Source organism: Anser anser (genome assembly GCF_964211835.1).
Source record: "Anser anser genome assembly, chromosome: 2".
Lineage (NCBI taxonomy): Eukaryota > Metazoa > Chordata > Aves > Anseriformes > Anatidae > Anser > Anser anser.
The window spans coordinates 89,323,537-89,339,994 of record NC_139721.1 but is presented as its reverse complement, the minus strand read 5'-3'; the positions used below and the strand labels follow the sequence as shown (position 1 = coordinate 89,339,994).

The 16,458-nt window shown below is 37.8% G+C and overlaps 1 protein-coding gene across 3 annotated transcripts in view; it reads right to left on the bottom strand.

The window, feature by feature from the left end:
* The window catches only part of LOC310895204 (uncharacterized protein), a 127,560-nt gene that overhangs the window by 97,119 nt on the left and 13,983 nt on the right, over positions 1-16,458 (bottom strand). The window contains exon 1 of one of the 3 annotated variants that reach the window (XR_014580531.1): positions 4,999-13,439. The exons of the other annotated variants lie outside the window; for them this stretch is intronic. The gene's annotated coding sequence lies outside the window, so the exon portion shown is untranslated. Of the gene's footprint in view, positions 1-4,998; positions 13,440-16,458 lie in introns of those variants that run through there. 3 annotated transcript variants of the gene reach the window in all.

Below are 16,458 nucleotides of genomic sequence, written 5' to 3'. Positions count from 1 at the left end.
AAAGACCCTTTAATCCACATTTGGTGGTTTGTTTGTCTCTGTATCTGTTCAGCTCTGCAAGCAACTTCTTTCATTTTCTAGCTCTTTCCTACTATTCTGTCCTTTCTTCTCTCTTTTTACCCCTAAAGCTAGCTAACGGCTTTTCCTTTTTTTTTTTTTTTCCCTTTTTTTTTTCTTTCTTTCTTTTTTTCCCCAACACCAGTGTTCTGGAGAGCAAAACCAGCTATTCTTAGGGAAGCTGTATGTATTCAGTCTAAAAGCATGTTATTTCATTAAGATGACTGCTACCCATGAGGAGACATTTGGATGGTGCTTCCTCCTTGTCCTTGCTTGCTAGTGTTCAAAGTTTAATTAAGTGATTTGGAAGAGAGGTTGAGGGGACTTGGAAGAGGAAATAATCCCCTGCAAATATTAGGGAGGCTGACAATGGTAAAGAGAACTACAAACAGTTCATCTTGAGCCTGCAGTATTTTGATATACAGATTAATGTAATTTTACTATTTTTGTGACTACCAGAGTGTATGACCTTAACCATAAACAGAGAATGGAAATTAGGTTTAAAATGGAAAGCTATGTGCATGGTTCCTGTTATGTCACTCCCTCTGGCAGAAAAAGCAGGAAGACTGCTTAGATTTCTCAAGATATTAAACATGTGGTAGTTGTCTCAAAGCTTGTTAATACAGCTATGGATATGTCTTCAGAGGAGTGACAATCTTTTTTTTTTTTTTTTTTTTTTTTGTGAGCTGAAAGCACAACTTCCCCCTTTTGCATTTTCCCACCCAAAATCTATTTAGTTTTAAGAAATTTTCCAGTCTCAGGGTTTAAAATAATTTATTCAGAGTAGAGTTAGTACCAGCAGCTCTAAATGTATGGGAGAGTTGGACACAGTTACATATATCAAGCTGCTTGTAGGAGTAAATATTTGCTGAAGTAGGTCTTGCATTTTCTAAGTTTAATATGATAATATGAAGAAAAAACATTGGAATTTATTATAAAAGCTGTAAACCCTTTTTATCGAATAACATTTTAACCTGCAACCATACCATGCAAAGCAGGTGTCTTTTAAAATTCAGCACATTGTCTATGGTCTAAAAGAAGACTGTTAAAAGGTCCCACAGTGATAAAACATGAAAATACTACCACTGTTATAATTTCCCTTCAATGACTACTCTCTTCCTGCTTGCTTTTCAACTTTGGAGATGTTTGCATCTTCAAAACTACAATTTCTAAAACCAATCTCCCACATCTGTTCACTGTGGTTACAACTCAGTCTTTGATAAACTGTTATCATACCTTCTGTCTTTGTATAATCAAGCAGGAGGTAAGAGCTGGTTTGAAACTGACTTGATTTAGCAAGAGTAGAAATCAAAATGCAGGGGAAAAAAAAAAAAAGCAAGAAAGGGTTTAAATGTATGTACTCCTTTGGCTCACAAATGGCTGTCTTTCTCCCATAGGGTGCCATGCATCTGTTCCAACTCTATTTTCTCATATCCCAGGATTACCTGTTCTGTCTCAGAGTTGTGACACTTGGATCTATAATGCAATGCTTGACATCAGTTTGGCTCATGGGATATTATCTCTCCCGTTATAAATTAATTCATCTTCCAAAAAAGTAGCGTCCTACTTTCAAATGAATTTGTTTTAAAAAATCACACTTCCAAACATCAGGCACATATACTTTTGTCTGCTTCCACAGAGAATTAAATCTCTGATATCCTGAAATAATTTAGACAGTCATCATATCATGCTAAATCATCTGCTTCAAGAACTGTATTAAAGACAGGGAAACTTATTTGAATAATACAAGAACTGGCCTGACCTTTAACATTAACCTCAAAACACCATCAGACTGAAGTTCAAAGAAGTTCAGCCAGCCTTTACATGTTCCCCTCACCACAAATATTTTCACATACCTCAGTACATCTTGATTTAGCAAGAACTGAGAAGCAATATAAGAAATTTTTAATTTTGTTTAAATTGAATTCAACAGGCACAATAATTCCCACAAGACAGACCAGTTACCACATTTTTCATCCCAATCACTGAAAAAGGTGAAGATACTGCTTGCATGAAATGTCAAAAACTGTAGATAAATTTCAAAAACCAAAAAGCAAAATTCAAACTTTACTAAGTTCACCATCACTGTGTGATAGATGAGAATACTATCTTAAAAAATAAAAAATCAGAGCAGTAAGAACAAAAGAGAAAACAATTCAGCCAGCAGAATGAAATGAAAGATTTATAACTTTTCCTAGCCATATTAGAGACTATTATGCAAAAGACCTTGTGCAAATACTTAGTGGAAATTTATGTATAATATTATCCTCTGGCAGAGTTCTTTTTTTGCCTTTCAGTGTGTAGCAGTCCATCAATTAGAGATTACTCTACATGCTCATCTATGAACAGAAATGGAAAATAAAGGGAGTTTCCCTGCTTTATTCTTTTTATAACTGGAAATACATTTTATTTTCTCAAGTTTTTATAAGCACTAAATAATATTTTAGCATTGAAGACAGTGGGAGTTTTGCCTGCATCCTCTGTCATGACTGTGCCTAAATAATATTTTAGCATTGAAGACAGTGGGAGTTTTGCCTGCATCCTCTGTCATGACTGGGCCTATTGAAATTTCTGACTGGAAAATAAAAAGCCCAACACAAAAGGCTGCAAAAGAGAGAACTTATATTCAGCCATAAAACCACAAAACTGACTTTGCATTTTGTCCATGAATACAAGAAAAGCATCAGATGAAAGCTTAGCAGGTTGCTCGATGGGAGGACTGTTGATAATTGCAAGAATCTGTCATTAAACTGGGGGTCAAGTCCCATGTGATGTCTCGGGCACGATGGTTACTGATGCTCACAGGGCATTTGTTAAGAGTAAAGCCAGTGTTGTGCTTATTATCCCTAATTTGACTGTATAAATCTGTTTTTCACTCAAGGCCTCAAGTATCAATCTAATGGAGTTAACAGAAGCTCTTTTGTACACTCTAAGTGCTTTGGAGATGTTTCCTATGTGTTCTATAAGCAGCAGAGAAAATGTGCGTGGAGATTCAACCAAACAAGGTAGTTAAACAGCGTACCAGAGAATGAGTGTTTAATTTAATTGCTCTAGTTGTTCTCTTGGCTTTGGTTGTGTGGTTTTTTTTTTCTTTTTTTCTCTTGGCCTTGTTTTTTTCTCTTCCAGATTGTCTCTAGTGAGCAAGACACGTAACAGTAAGTTTCCTACTCTTAACAGCTAGATCAGTTTTTCCTTTGCTTTCTCAGCTATTTTTGAGGCTGCGAGTGGTATATGTTGCTCAGCCACACGGGTGCCTTCTAGAACTAACACTTCCTGAACTATGTTTAGATTTAAACAACAACAACAAAAAAAGGAATGGTTTACCCCCAAAACAGATCAACGCTGTTTACATGGAAGGCTGTTTCTGACGTTAGTATTCTGCAGCTCTGGTTTGCAAGCTGATTGATGCCTCAGATGCAATACTCCTGTGTCTAAGTGAATAACCTGGAAGAAAGGGCTTCAGTCTTGACAAGCGTGGCTGGATCTCTATGAACACAGGCACCTTCCCCCATTTTGTATTCCTTCATACGTGTGAAAATGATAGTATTATCTTCAGCAGGGCATATCTGACTGTGGTGAAATGGAGCTCCAGGGACTGACTCAGCTAACGGATATATCTGGAGATGTGGACAGACTGGGATGTGGCAGATTTCAGCATGCTGAGTGAGAACATAAAAATTTCTTACATGCCGAACTTGTGCATCTATGACAGTTCACCTGATGGAGTGACTGTTTTGGAGGCTCTAGTTTTGATTTTCCTCTGTATCTCGGTGTAGTATGCAAGCCAGCAACACTGCAGCTCTTAAGAGCTCTTTACAGCACAATGGCATATTTTAAAGATGACAGCATTATGAACTGTTCCAAAGGAGCTATTTGGCTTTTAAGATGACTGCTCTAGAAAGAATTTTCTGGCTTAACAGCACCAGGAAAAGGGCAAGGGAAATACAGATGCTGCAATCTGGTTAAGGAAATGACAAGCTCCTGTGCTGTAGTACTTAAGCCTAGTCTCTAGCCGACACCATTTATGAGCTGTTACATACGGCTGCAATCACACAGGGGCTCAGTGAGGTTTTCCATAGGGCTCACATTTGTTTTCACATTCCCTTTGTAAATGAGTTTGTAATGTGGTGTAAATGGTAGCAAATGGACATAAAATGAGGCTTGTATGTGGCTTGATCCCTCGTAAATATATAGGCTATTATAAAAGCAAATAATAAGAAGTCAAACTAAACAACAGCAGCCTCTGCAAAAGAAACCAGTGGAAAAGGAGTTGCTTTACATATACAGCATTTTGAAATGTGGGTTTCCTGTTTAAACTGTCTTCACTCCAGCCTCAACTTCTCTCTCCATACTAAACCTACAACATATTTTATATTGCCATGGATACTTTGGATGGAAGACAGTGTGCACTAGCAATCAATTTTTCCACAGGAAACTATTCCAAGAACCTGTCCCACACTGCAGTGTTCATATATAGTTTTTGCTCAACAGTGCACAATCTTTTTTCTAAAGGGTATGACTAGCTGGTACTTCAGCTGCCCGTCTGCAAGTTTGGAACGGGCCCAAGGTTTTACCATGCTCCAGAATAATTGCTGTAAACTGCATTTTGCTATCACTTGCCACTGCTAGCTATTTACACCCTCCTAAGCAGGGTCTGGTAGACTGCAAGAGGAAAGTCTTTAGGGTGCAAAGAAGAAATGTGAATTGACATTTTAAATAAGTGTTAGAAGACTAAAATGCAAACAAACCACAATGGTGGCCAAAGAGAAGTAATTGCACAGGAATTACATGGAGTTGAAGGTATGGCAGGTCATACCTTCAGTAAGCAGCAGTCCTTATGATATAAGCATCTTCATCAAAAGTTTTCAAAAAAAAGAAGAAAAAAAAATCAAAGAAAATGGTTAGGAGCATAGGCAAGCCGCACAGTGAACTTTTGCTTACCTCAGTGGTCGGGAATGTGATCTGTTATTTCTCAGTATCTGTTCCTCTTCTTTGCTTCTTCTCTAGCAATTTGACCTGACATCTTTTCTCCCATCCAGTAGTAGACTTTCCCCAGGGCAATGCTCGATTAAGTTCTAAAAGGTTATTTGAGTCCTTTGTAATACTTTTCCCTCCAAACAATATCACAGTATTTTCAAACTTTCTGGATAAGAGGTCAGTGGTGTTCCAAAGGTGGTAGAAAGGGGTCTTCTCTTCTCCCAGGAGCCCTCACACCCAGGGAGTGTGAGCTCAGCAGGGACTGGCTAAGGTTCCCCTCAAGCTACAGAAGTGTGCAGTGACTTCCTCCTCTCCTTTCCTTCACTCAGGGCACAAAAAAATCCAATCCCTGGAACAGGCTCTTCCCTCTGCCATTTTCTTCAGGTATCCAGTGGCCACAAACACGAAACCTCTGCTCTGTTATGACACTTTTCCAGGAGAACCAGGAGAGCCACAAGACAGAAGAGGGGAGGGGAAGCTCAGCCTTGCCCAGCAGGCGGTGATGTCCCAGCAAAGCCCTCCTGAGGACAACGGATGGATGGCCAGAGGCACAGCAAAGCCAGAGCTGTGCCCAGCTGTGCACAGCAGGGCACAAGATTAGTATCACAGATACTGTCATACTGAAGTAGTAGGATATATTTATTGATTATTATTGTCATCAGTTTGAATACCTCTAACTTGAAAGTTAACACTCCAGGTTCAGCTTCTTGGATGTATGTAGCCTGCATTTTTGCCTCACCACATTTATATTTACTGCCTTTTGCCTTGAGGAAAATCCTGTTCTAACACAGAAAGTACAATAGCAAAAATGCATACTTTGGTACAGGTTGTTTTACATAACTCTTCTTATCAAACTAAATCAATCTGTGGTAAGATCCATTGACTCTTCCAAAGTTAAGGAGTTCTTGCACAAAACAGAAAACTGTAAGGTATTTCTCAAGCCGTATCTTCCATATATTCCCTTCTATTTGATCAAACAATTTTTGGGGGGTGCAGAGATATGTTGTTTTTATGCAGTGCTATAGCCTGTTTGGACATTTGCCTGTACGCAGTCCATCTACCTATAGCAATCTTAACAAATAAGATGAGAAATACTTGGTACTGTATAGTCACTTGTATTATACTCATTTCTCAATCTGCCAACGTATTTCCACTTCATTTTACTATTTATTAATGATACAGATCTATACAACAAGTAGTTGCTGTACTCTCTCTTCCCTTTACATGCTACAATTCTCCCTATTTCTCTCCTAGGGGAAGCATCTTGTCCTCCTGGCTTGATCACATTAAATGCCTACTAATGCAGGAGTGAAAACTCACTAAAGCCTTTGTAAAACTCAGACTTTAAATCACCAGGGACTAAAACCTTAAGCATCTTGGATTTTTAAAGGCATATCCACTCCTTGCTTTAAAACTACACTCTCCAAAACAAGCCTTTGTTAAATACTGTTCATCTTGTATTCTGGACTTCTAAAGGGAGGAAGCTTTACTGACAAGGATGCCTCTTACCTCTTCTTTTGGTCTTGCCAGCACACATTTCCTTTTTTTTTTTTTTGTATATATTTTTTTTCATGGCTTTTACCATTGTCTCCTAAATATTTCTGAGAATTGCTCCCTAGTTCTTGTACTTTCAATTGGTCATATAAAGGAACTGCCTCTAGTCTCTATGTATAGCAGCTGGCTGAACCCAAATTGCTCCACAGGTCAGATCTATCAAAGCAGTGTTCAGACCATCTGATCACTGCTATAGATGTACAGGTAGGTTGCTGTAGACAGACACAACTCGTATAGCATACCCATTATAGAATGTGTATCTTCTGGTATGAAATAGTAAGTGGAATTTCTAAAATCATGATTCATCACCCTCCAAATATTACTCAGATCCAGTTCTTTTAACATATTTGTAACCTTTCTAAATATCCTGCTCCAGACAGTTCTCAACCATCCTGATCTCTCATCAGCTGGATCTAGGACTTCATTACAAATTCCCCCAGGAAGGTAACTTCCACTTCCTAGAATGCTACCAGAAATCTAAAAAGCTATACAAGGAAATTGAAAAAGGAAAGAGGAAACGTTTATGATAGCAATTTTTGTTACCTTCATTACCTTTTGTTACTTTTTGTTACCTATAGGTAACTTTTGATCAGACACATCTGCCTCCTTCATCTAGCAACTTGATTTCAAAGACAAACACAATATATTAAGCCAATAAAATTGCTCCACCTCTCTCCCACTCAACAAACAGGAATGGCTCAGTTCCCATGGTTTTCACATGTATTTTTCTTGTAATGGAACAATGGCAGGTGTAGCACTCTATTGTTTGTAAAGTCCTCTCTCAACAAAGTCTTTAAAAATTTATGAGAGTAATTGTCATTGGTTCTCCTATTCTACGAAGATTATTTTATTCTTCCTCATTTTCAAAGTATTCTCTCAGTTTAAGCATTATAAATGGTTGAATATGCAGTAATAGGATCTTATTTTAAAAATAATTACCTCCTTATAAGAGACACTGAAAATCTACCTTTCTTCTAGGTCTTCTCAACGTATCATTTCTTTTTTCTTTTTTTTGGTTTCAAAGCATTTCCCCTTCAGCATTCCCTGACTGCCTAGTCACTTTCCCTTGTCATCCCTCTAGAAACCCAAATATTCCTTACTGCAGAAAAAGTATGAAATTCAATTCCCCTGGTCCTCTTCTGGAGAGGGGTGGTTAGCCCCTCCTCAGGGGAGCAGTGGAAAATTCTTGACTGCAAACACAGGCGAATCTGTGACCCTGCGACATATTTGTCACAGGCTGGTATCCTGGCTCACTTCTCCTCTGCTACAATTGCACCTTCTCTTGCCCAGTGTTTTCCTTTCTGCCTCAGAATTCCCCTTTTCCCACTTCCATTTCCAGGAGTTCAACTCTGCTTCTATTATTTGCTGTGATGTTCTGCCTTCTACATCTTATTCTCTCCTTCATATTATTTTTAACACTTAATCAAATCTTCTTGAATACTCAGATGCTTGTGATTTTTTGTTTGTTGTCTTCTTATCCCTGTCTTTTAATCTCACCTTTCTGTTGGTAATAAGAATTTGCTATGCAATATCATGGCGCTGTCTCTTTTCTACATTGGACTCAGGTTGTATTTCTAGACAGCTTTCCAACCACAATCAGTTCTTCAGGGATTTAATCTCTTCCTTTTTCTCTTTTATGATGTGCCCTTGATATTTAAAACTGTATTTGAAAGGAAAACTCTGTACTTTATATTTACTGTTCTAAAGCAGGTTTTAATGCTGCTCACTTCTTCCTTCTCCCTTAAAGTAGCCAGTGATGGATCCTGAAACATTTCTGTTTCATGTCCTGCCCCCAAAATTTTACAGCCTTCTTCAGAATCTTATCCTTCTGTTTAGAAGAGCACCATCTTCACATTATGAATTTGTTGGCAGGGGTACAAAGAGCTTTCTGGGCTCAGTCTCCAGCGATTGCTGGATTTGTTTCCAGTTGCACAAAGAAGTGAAGATCTTGCCTGCAGTATTTAAAAGGAACTCCATTCTTTACACCTCTTGTGAACTTTCTCTCCTCGCTCTTATATTATTTTTTCTTTCATTATTTTTCTCCATAATCTCCTCCTGGTTTTATTCTTCATCAAATCTTGATTTATTTTGCAGCTTTGTTCCTTGCTGCAAGATTTTCCATCCTTCTTATTGTTTTAGGCCAGTGACCCTGCCCATTAAATCCTTCCATCAGATATAACCATACAAATCCTCACTCTTGTGGAGGATTTTAGAGATCTGCTTTTTTTGATATGTGGCTGGTGTTAACTCCTCAAAGTCCCTTCTGGTAACTGAGCTCATTTTTGTTATTTTCCTTTTCTATGTTTTCTTTCCCTGTGCAACAGCCAGCTCTGATAGCACAGGCACTGTGTGCAGTGCTGGGTAAAGATCTCAGTATTTTTTTTTGGTCAGGGGGTGAGGGGGTAGGAGGAGAGATAGGATAGTTTTCTTCAGGCTGGTCCCCTAAACAGAAGAAGACAGGGAGCAATGATATTTGCAAATCAGACCGTCTCCTCCTTAAAGCTGCAGTTTGAGTAGCCATCTGCTTCCACAATCTCTGGTGGTCACCTAACAAAGCATTTGTAATGCATTCGTGAGGTCAAAATTACTTCAGCTGAAGTCAGTGGCAGGGTTTAGCTATCCAGGGAATGTAAAAATGCATAATTTAGATGTTTTGTTGTGGGACTATGCAAACGGCTATTGCTGAAGCACATGCAGTGGCAGTGACAAGCTAAATTTGAATTTTGCATAGAACAATTTGTATCACATTCCTTTCTTGTTCACAGCTATTTCACACCCTTAAACAGCTATAATTCCTCTGAAATGAAGGAGCACTTTAGGGGCAACTCCCTGTGTAAAGGACACCGATCAGGGACAGCGTATAATCTCTTGTTCTCTGCATATCCCAGGCTGGATGTGGACTCTGCATGGCTCTAGCCTAGACAGGCAGCTCTCTGACTGTCTCCCCATGCCCTACATGCAGTATCAAATCAGTGTTTTTTTTATTAAAAGTGAAGAAATGCTTATTATCATCTCTTGTTGGGCATTTTCTGACTCAAACTTTTCATTTTAGAATAGCATATCTGAAAATTTCCTCTGAAACCCCTCACTCACAGTCCCCACTGTGGCAACTGAGACTGCTCTTAGTTTTGACAAGAATGATGTCTCCGATTGAAAGGGGAGGCCCAGATTCATTTACCTTAGGGTCGCATATGGTCTAGTGATGGGACTGCTGGTGTGGGATATGAGCTATAAAAGTTCCAAGTCTCTGCTACAGCTGATTTACATCAGGACAATACCTGTCAAGAGTATATTGCTTAATGATCTGTGCCATATGATCATGGCACCTCAGTCGTGCCTCTAAATACAGCCTGAGAGTAAGTAAGTAGAGTAGGGGTAGAACATAAAAGGCCCTGGAAGTCACACCAAGACATTTACGTGCAAAGCAGCAGAGAGAGGAAATCAGAGGTCAGGTTTTCGTGGTGAAACTCTTTCAATTACTACAAGTAACTAAACATCCAGTAGGCCAGAAGAGAGATGTCAGGATTTTACTGACTTTTTCAATAAATAAATAAATAAATAATGAAAATTAAAAAAAAAAAAATCTAAAGCTTTTGGCTTGTATGGAATAGAAAACATTTTGAAATCTCAGAAACTTAAATAAAACTGAAGATTTTTTCCTGTTCCTTTTTTTTTTTTTCTCAAAAAAGAAGGGAAGATTAACCTCTGGACTGGCATTTAGAACACCTCTATTCAATTCCTGCTTCTCCTACAGGCTTCCTCTGTAAATTCTTATTCTCCTGCATTCTTCCAGCTGTAAAAAATGGGAATATTTCCTTTATCCTACCAGACATCCAATTTGCCTCTTTGCCCGTGGAATTCTGAGTTTCTGTGTTGTCTTCCTCAAAGGATTCTGAATTTGGACAAACCTTTTGTCCTTTCTTAGAAGTATGCTGTCACACTCAGGACTTTTAGATAGTGTTAAGAAGAAATCTGTCATGCTCAGGCCATATTTCAAACTTCATATGTGAACAGAAGCATTGCATGAGATCTTAAATCCAGCAGATCTATTGAGCTAGCCATGTTTGGAAGTATCAAGATCTTTTTCAATGATCTCAATTACTTTGCATTTTAAAAAACAGGAAACTTGGATCGTTTAAAAAATATCCACTTCCCAAAGCCACTCTGACTCACTGATCACAGATGAATCAGAGAAACCAGGCAAACCATATTTCTGGAACCCTGATTGGAGAAAGCATTAAGCCTGTGTTTCAGTCCCCTTTTGGGGATGAAAAATATGATAACAAGCCCTCTCGTATGAGAATGTTCTCTGGAATCAAAGCAGCATGTAGTAGCCTGATGTGGAAATGTGCTGAAAAGAGTATAATATTGACCTTAAACTTGAGTATAATACAGCTTTATCTGATGTCATCTAATGATAGCTACTGATTGCGGTATAGCTGCAGGCTAGGTTTGAACTTGATTCCTCCCCAAACTGGCAGATCTGGTATGTTATCTGGGACCACTTCAAACAATCCTCCTGGCCCAGCTGTGGGTTCCCACCCCTTGCCTTGCATTTACACTGGATCCTGTAGTCACACAGCTGCAAGTGGGGTTGGCTCAGTTTGCTGATCTGACAAATATCCATCCACCACTGGAGGAGGTAGGGGTGGGGGAGAAACAAAGAGAGAAAAGAAGAGAGAGAAAGATAAAGATTTGTTTTCCCTCAGATGAGAAAGCTGAACCATTTTGCCCTATGGCCACACAATTGCTAGACTCAGAGGAAGGAAGAGTGTGGGAAGTTACAGCTGTGGGTAATGGATGGGGATTGCTCATATTCTTAGCAGCCTGCAGTCACACTGTATTAGGTGTAATGTGAAACTGCACCCTCGGTTGCTAAGAGAGATCCTTGCTAGCTTTTTCTGAAATAGCACACTGGCTAAACTACTCAACAATACTAATGTACATCACACATGGGTGCTATTACAGGGGAACTCTGCCATTCAGACTTCACTAGACTGAGCAAGTTGGTTAGCCAAATGGTAACTGCTGCTGCCTCTGCTGACACTTTTTGCTTTGCCAACACAATATTTTTTGGTTTTGGTTCATACAACCTTAAGTAATCTTTTCTTCACCTTACGGAAAAACCCTAGCATTTCAGCTAACCCCTTTTGGAATGTGTCCAAAAGGAATCTACTTAAGCTAGCAATGACCACATTACAGTGTTACGAATTTTCAGTAAATCTGAATGATGATATACGGTCCCAAAATGTTCCAGTTGGGGATGGATGTTTCATGATCGTTGTTACAGGAGTCATACCTACACATTGACAGACACACATGGACAGACTCTGGAATTAAGATGTAAGAGCATATGATAACTATGAATGCTCTTGATGGTTTTTTAGGATACATTTTTTTCCACAATCAATTATGACATGCATGATCTCAGGCTGTGAATACTTTTCATAGCCAAATGATTCCTCTATCATTTCGGGGATTTCTTTGGTTAATCTAAGTCAACATTTATATATTTTCTTCCCAGATGCTCACTTGTTCTTTTTTGTTCTTCAAATCAAATTGGCAAGTGATTAGTCTTTAATACAGGGTATGACTTCACAGATGCAAAATGGAATTTAAAACATGCTGCAATGCATCGGTTTTGTAATATTGAGATCATCACAAAAAGAGAGTGCAAAGTTATTTTGCCTATTTAAATTGATGCTTAAATCTGTTTTTGTTAAGTGCCCAGATGAATAAGCATTTCAACTCACTTTGCTAAGTTAATTATAGCAGGTAACATCAGTGACCACAGTGGTTCAGATTGCAAGATAGTTTCCATGTTATGACACTACCTTAATGTGCTCACAACTTTCTAAAAACACTCACTTCTTGAAGTGAAACTTCTTATTCTTAATTTCTGCCTGATGGTGGTCTATTTTCGTAGAGATTAGCTATGAGAGTGTTCAAATGTGTTGAAAAAGGAAGCTACAGTAAAACATATTTGTATTTGTGAGTCATTTTACTCAACCATTTCTAAAAGAGTGTTTTATGAAACTTACAAAACCTACAACCCAATCCAAAGCCCAGGGGCCTTAAGGGAAATACCCACAACAACTGCAGTAGGCGTTAGATCAGATGCACCATGTTTAACAAATACAGTTATCCTTATTTGTTTAAAAAATAACATTTGGGTTTGAACCAGAGACATGATAGCCTAAAAATCTACTGTTGCAAAGGTAGCACAGAAAGCTACAGTGGACTTATTGTTTGTTAAACCTGTATATGTGGTTTGCAAAAGTCTTGTCTAGACACAGAAGCTGTATTACCATTTGTTAAAGTTAATTAACACAAAATACTGTTATTTACATCAGTATAGATGATCCCTACAAAGGAAGAGAATACACTACAGTGGGATAAATTTCTTTATATTAGGTCCAATTAGGTCTACCTAGATTGAAAAAGCAAAAACACAAAAACGTCTTTCCCAAACCCTACACCATTCTAAACTAATAGTCACATTGGTACAAAACCTACATGTACAAATCAGAAGCAGGGAACATCTGAAAGTCCTTACTGACAATGAATTAATGTTTCTCTCATTGAAGTTACTTGGCACTCTTTCTCACTATGAGAAGGGCAAGACTAATACCTGGCACTTCTGAACATTTTTTTTTTCCTTTAGCCCATATGTGAACCAGAAATATAACACTTATAGCTGAATAGTCATTCAGCTTTCAAATTTTCTGGAAAAGTAAAAGTACCAGACCAGCTAGTTCTTCAAGCTGAAGAACTTTTGGAAATATCATTTTCTTTTTAAGAATATCTAGCTTTAAGGAGAAAAACAAAATCTACACGTCGTGTTCCCTCCCCTCCCCCCCCCCAACACACACACATGTGGTTAGTCTATTATTAAATCCTCAATTAAATTTGCATAGTTACAAGCACTGACAGTCTCAGGAAATGCTAGATGTCAGTGATGGGAACATCACTTAAGGTGGCCATCCTTAAGACAGATCATGGCATCCAAAGGGGAGAACGTAAGCTTCTAGTAGATGAGACTCTGAGCCGCAGAATTTTCTCTGCAACCTTAGATCGGTCATTTCAGGATTCTTCTCAATTTTAAACCCTTTGAAATTTTCAGTATCTAGTCTACAAAAGTCATCTAGGTTCTTCTTTAAAGTAGAATAAGAGAGACCAGCCTCTACACAAAGTTCATCCTGCCTGCCACAAGATGCAATAAGTACCCACGCTATTTCAAGCATGGTGCAAGCCTAGGTGACCAACCTAAAGAGACAGGCAATTTTCAGATGAGGGATGAATTCTCCTTCTTCCCCTCCTAAAATCTTCCTGTTTCTCAACTGTAAGATTTTAAATGTAAGACTACAAGGATAATAGTATCTCTCTACTATATAAGATTAATTTAAAGATTAATACTTGTAAAGATGGAAATAAGAAATATGTAACTATCTAGAGAAGAGAGACAAACTCCAGTGCTGTATCGTGATAAAGGTCTCTCCATATGTCATTGTATAGCTCCACTGACGTGAGCAGGAACACCTGCTTATGCAGTCAAGCATAAATATCTGACTGCAGGATTAGGACATGTCACCAGCTATTCTCTCTCTCTTTTTGGTTATTCTCTCTCTCTTTTGGTTTAATGTCTTACTCACTACTGTTACTAAATCTGTTCCACAAGACATACAGCTACTGTAACATGAACACCTTATATGCTGACATTATGGGAAACCCTAATTTTTGCGTGTACCAATTGAATGATTTCAGCCTGAATGTTGTGTTAGCATAGGTTTTTCCATTTAATACCATTATGTATCTAAACCACACAGTTCAAATTAAAGATGCCTTAGGACATATTCACTACTTGGCAAATACACCATCTGAAAAACATAGAAACCAGCCTTTTAATGTAAATCACTTGATTGTTTTCAGAAGCAAATATTCAAGACAACATACTTTGCTCAGCATTTGTATTCCTGAGAATGTTTGCCTTGACTCTTCAATTTTTAGGATAGATTCAGGTAGAGATATTTTGGAATGTTTGCAATTACAGTGAAGAAAAACATCCTGGGACATTAATGCCATATTAACAAGCCTCCAGACCAGTGTCTGTGTCATATAAATCCATTCTCTTTCAACATATTTTCAAATATGTTGATGCTTTCAAACTTTCACAAAATGTTTTGTGTCTTGGAAATTATTCCTGATATTTTTTGTTGTATTTTGTGTAACACAACACATGTACCTTTTTAAAACACTGCAGGAAGGTGACTGAAACTGTTCAAAAAGAAATATTTGAGACAAACAGTGAAATACCCCAGGATACCCCAGTTTCTCCATTTTTACTACAGCTTTACATAAAGCATTTGCATTTAAAAGTCAAAGCCAAATTTTCAAACTGGAGATCTTTAAGTTAGTGGCTCAGCTTCAATTAGCAGCTAAATAAAAAATGCCTGATTTTCAGACATGAAATCAATAGAAACTCCAGATACTTAATATAAGAGGTCTGTAAATCAGTCCCGTGTGCTTAGATGGCTAAAGATAATGACCAATTTTCAGAACAGCTAAATGGTCTCAATTAGAAATAAACATAGTTACCAGCTCTGTAAAATAGGCCTTGTTGTTAAAAAATATTGATCTTTTCCTTTATAATTGCCATCTTTTAAGGTTTTATATAGGACAAAAACAAACAACAACAAAACCCCCTTCTTTCTTCAGCAGAACAAATCCAGCCAGCATGCACAGGGCATTTCTAACCTGAGCTGAACTGTACCCTTTTGTACATTGATACAAAGCAGAGTGCCTTTGGTGAAGTTAAAGGAATGACTTCCTCATTTTTGCAGAAAAAAAAATCCTCAAATGTTATTTAATTTTCGATTCAAATGTAAATAAGCAGTTTGAGGAACAAGATTGTTGCTACTTTTCTGAAACTCAAAAGGAAAAGAAGAGATTGCATCAGGGAAGGCTTCATCTGCAGTGAGAAGTGTGGAGCTTCTGCTGCTACATCTGTATAAATAATTTTCATAATAAAGGGGCCAACTTGGTTTTACAGGCACTAAATTTTTTCATGTTATTACCAAGAGGTTCATACAGGAAACAAGAAATTTTAACCCCTATTAAAAAGAATACCATCAGGAGAATTCCACCTAACAGGTGATTAGATTTAGAAGAAAACAAAATTTATTTGGTTCTGAGTATCAGAAGCAGATTTAACAACAATTTAAAATAAAACATTCTTCATGCAACGTACTGTGCTTTGTCCAATTGCACTGCAAAGCAGAAATGCAACGTCTTTTGTTGAGAAGTTAAATGGTGCCACTATGTTCAGGACACCAAAAATCTTGCTTCTTACAGAAAAAGATTCCATGGAAACCAGTGAACACTGATGAATGTTTGACAATCATCCATTTTTATTCCTAACAAGCCTAGACACCACAACGATCATTCTGTCTTGCTGTTTCAGAAATTTGTTGCCTTAACATTTGAAATAAAATGTGGAATTTTGTATTTATCAAATGGAATTACTTTGCAAGTGTTAGAAGTGGATAAACAACGTTCTTAAAATACTTAAAATAATGATTCAACATGGAGATTTGGGATTTCTTTCATTTCTGCACAACACTGGACTCCTGGCAGAATTATATAAATAAGTAATTGTAAACCTTGCTATTAAAATATGTAAACACATATTCAGAGAGAAGAGGAATTTTTATCCCTCAAACATTTATGAAGGATCTTATTTCAACACACAGGCTGTTTCAGTGAAATTAATGGTCCACCCCAACATTAAAATTAAAAGTTAACCACTTCTAATGTGAGGAATATAGCATTTACCTTCTTCTCACTCCCTTGCCTGGGATCCCTTAGACATTG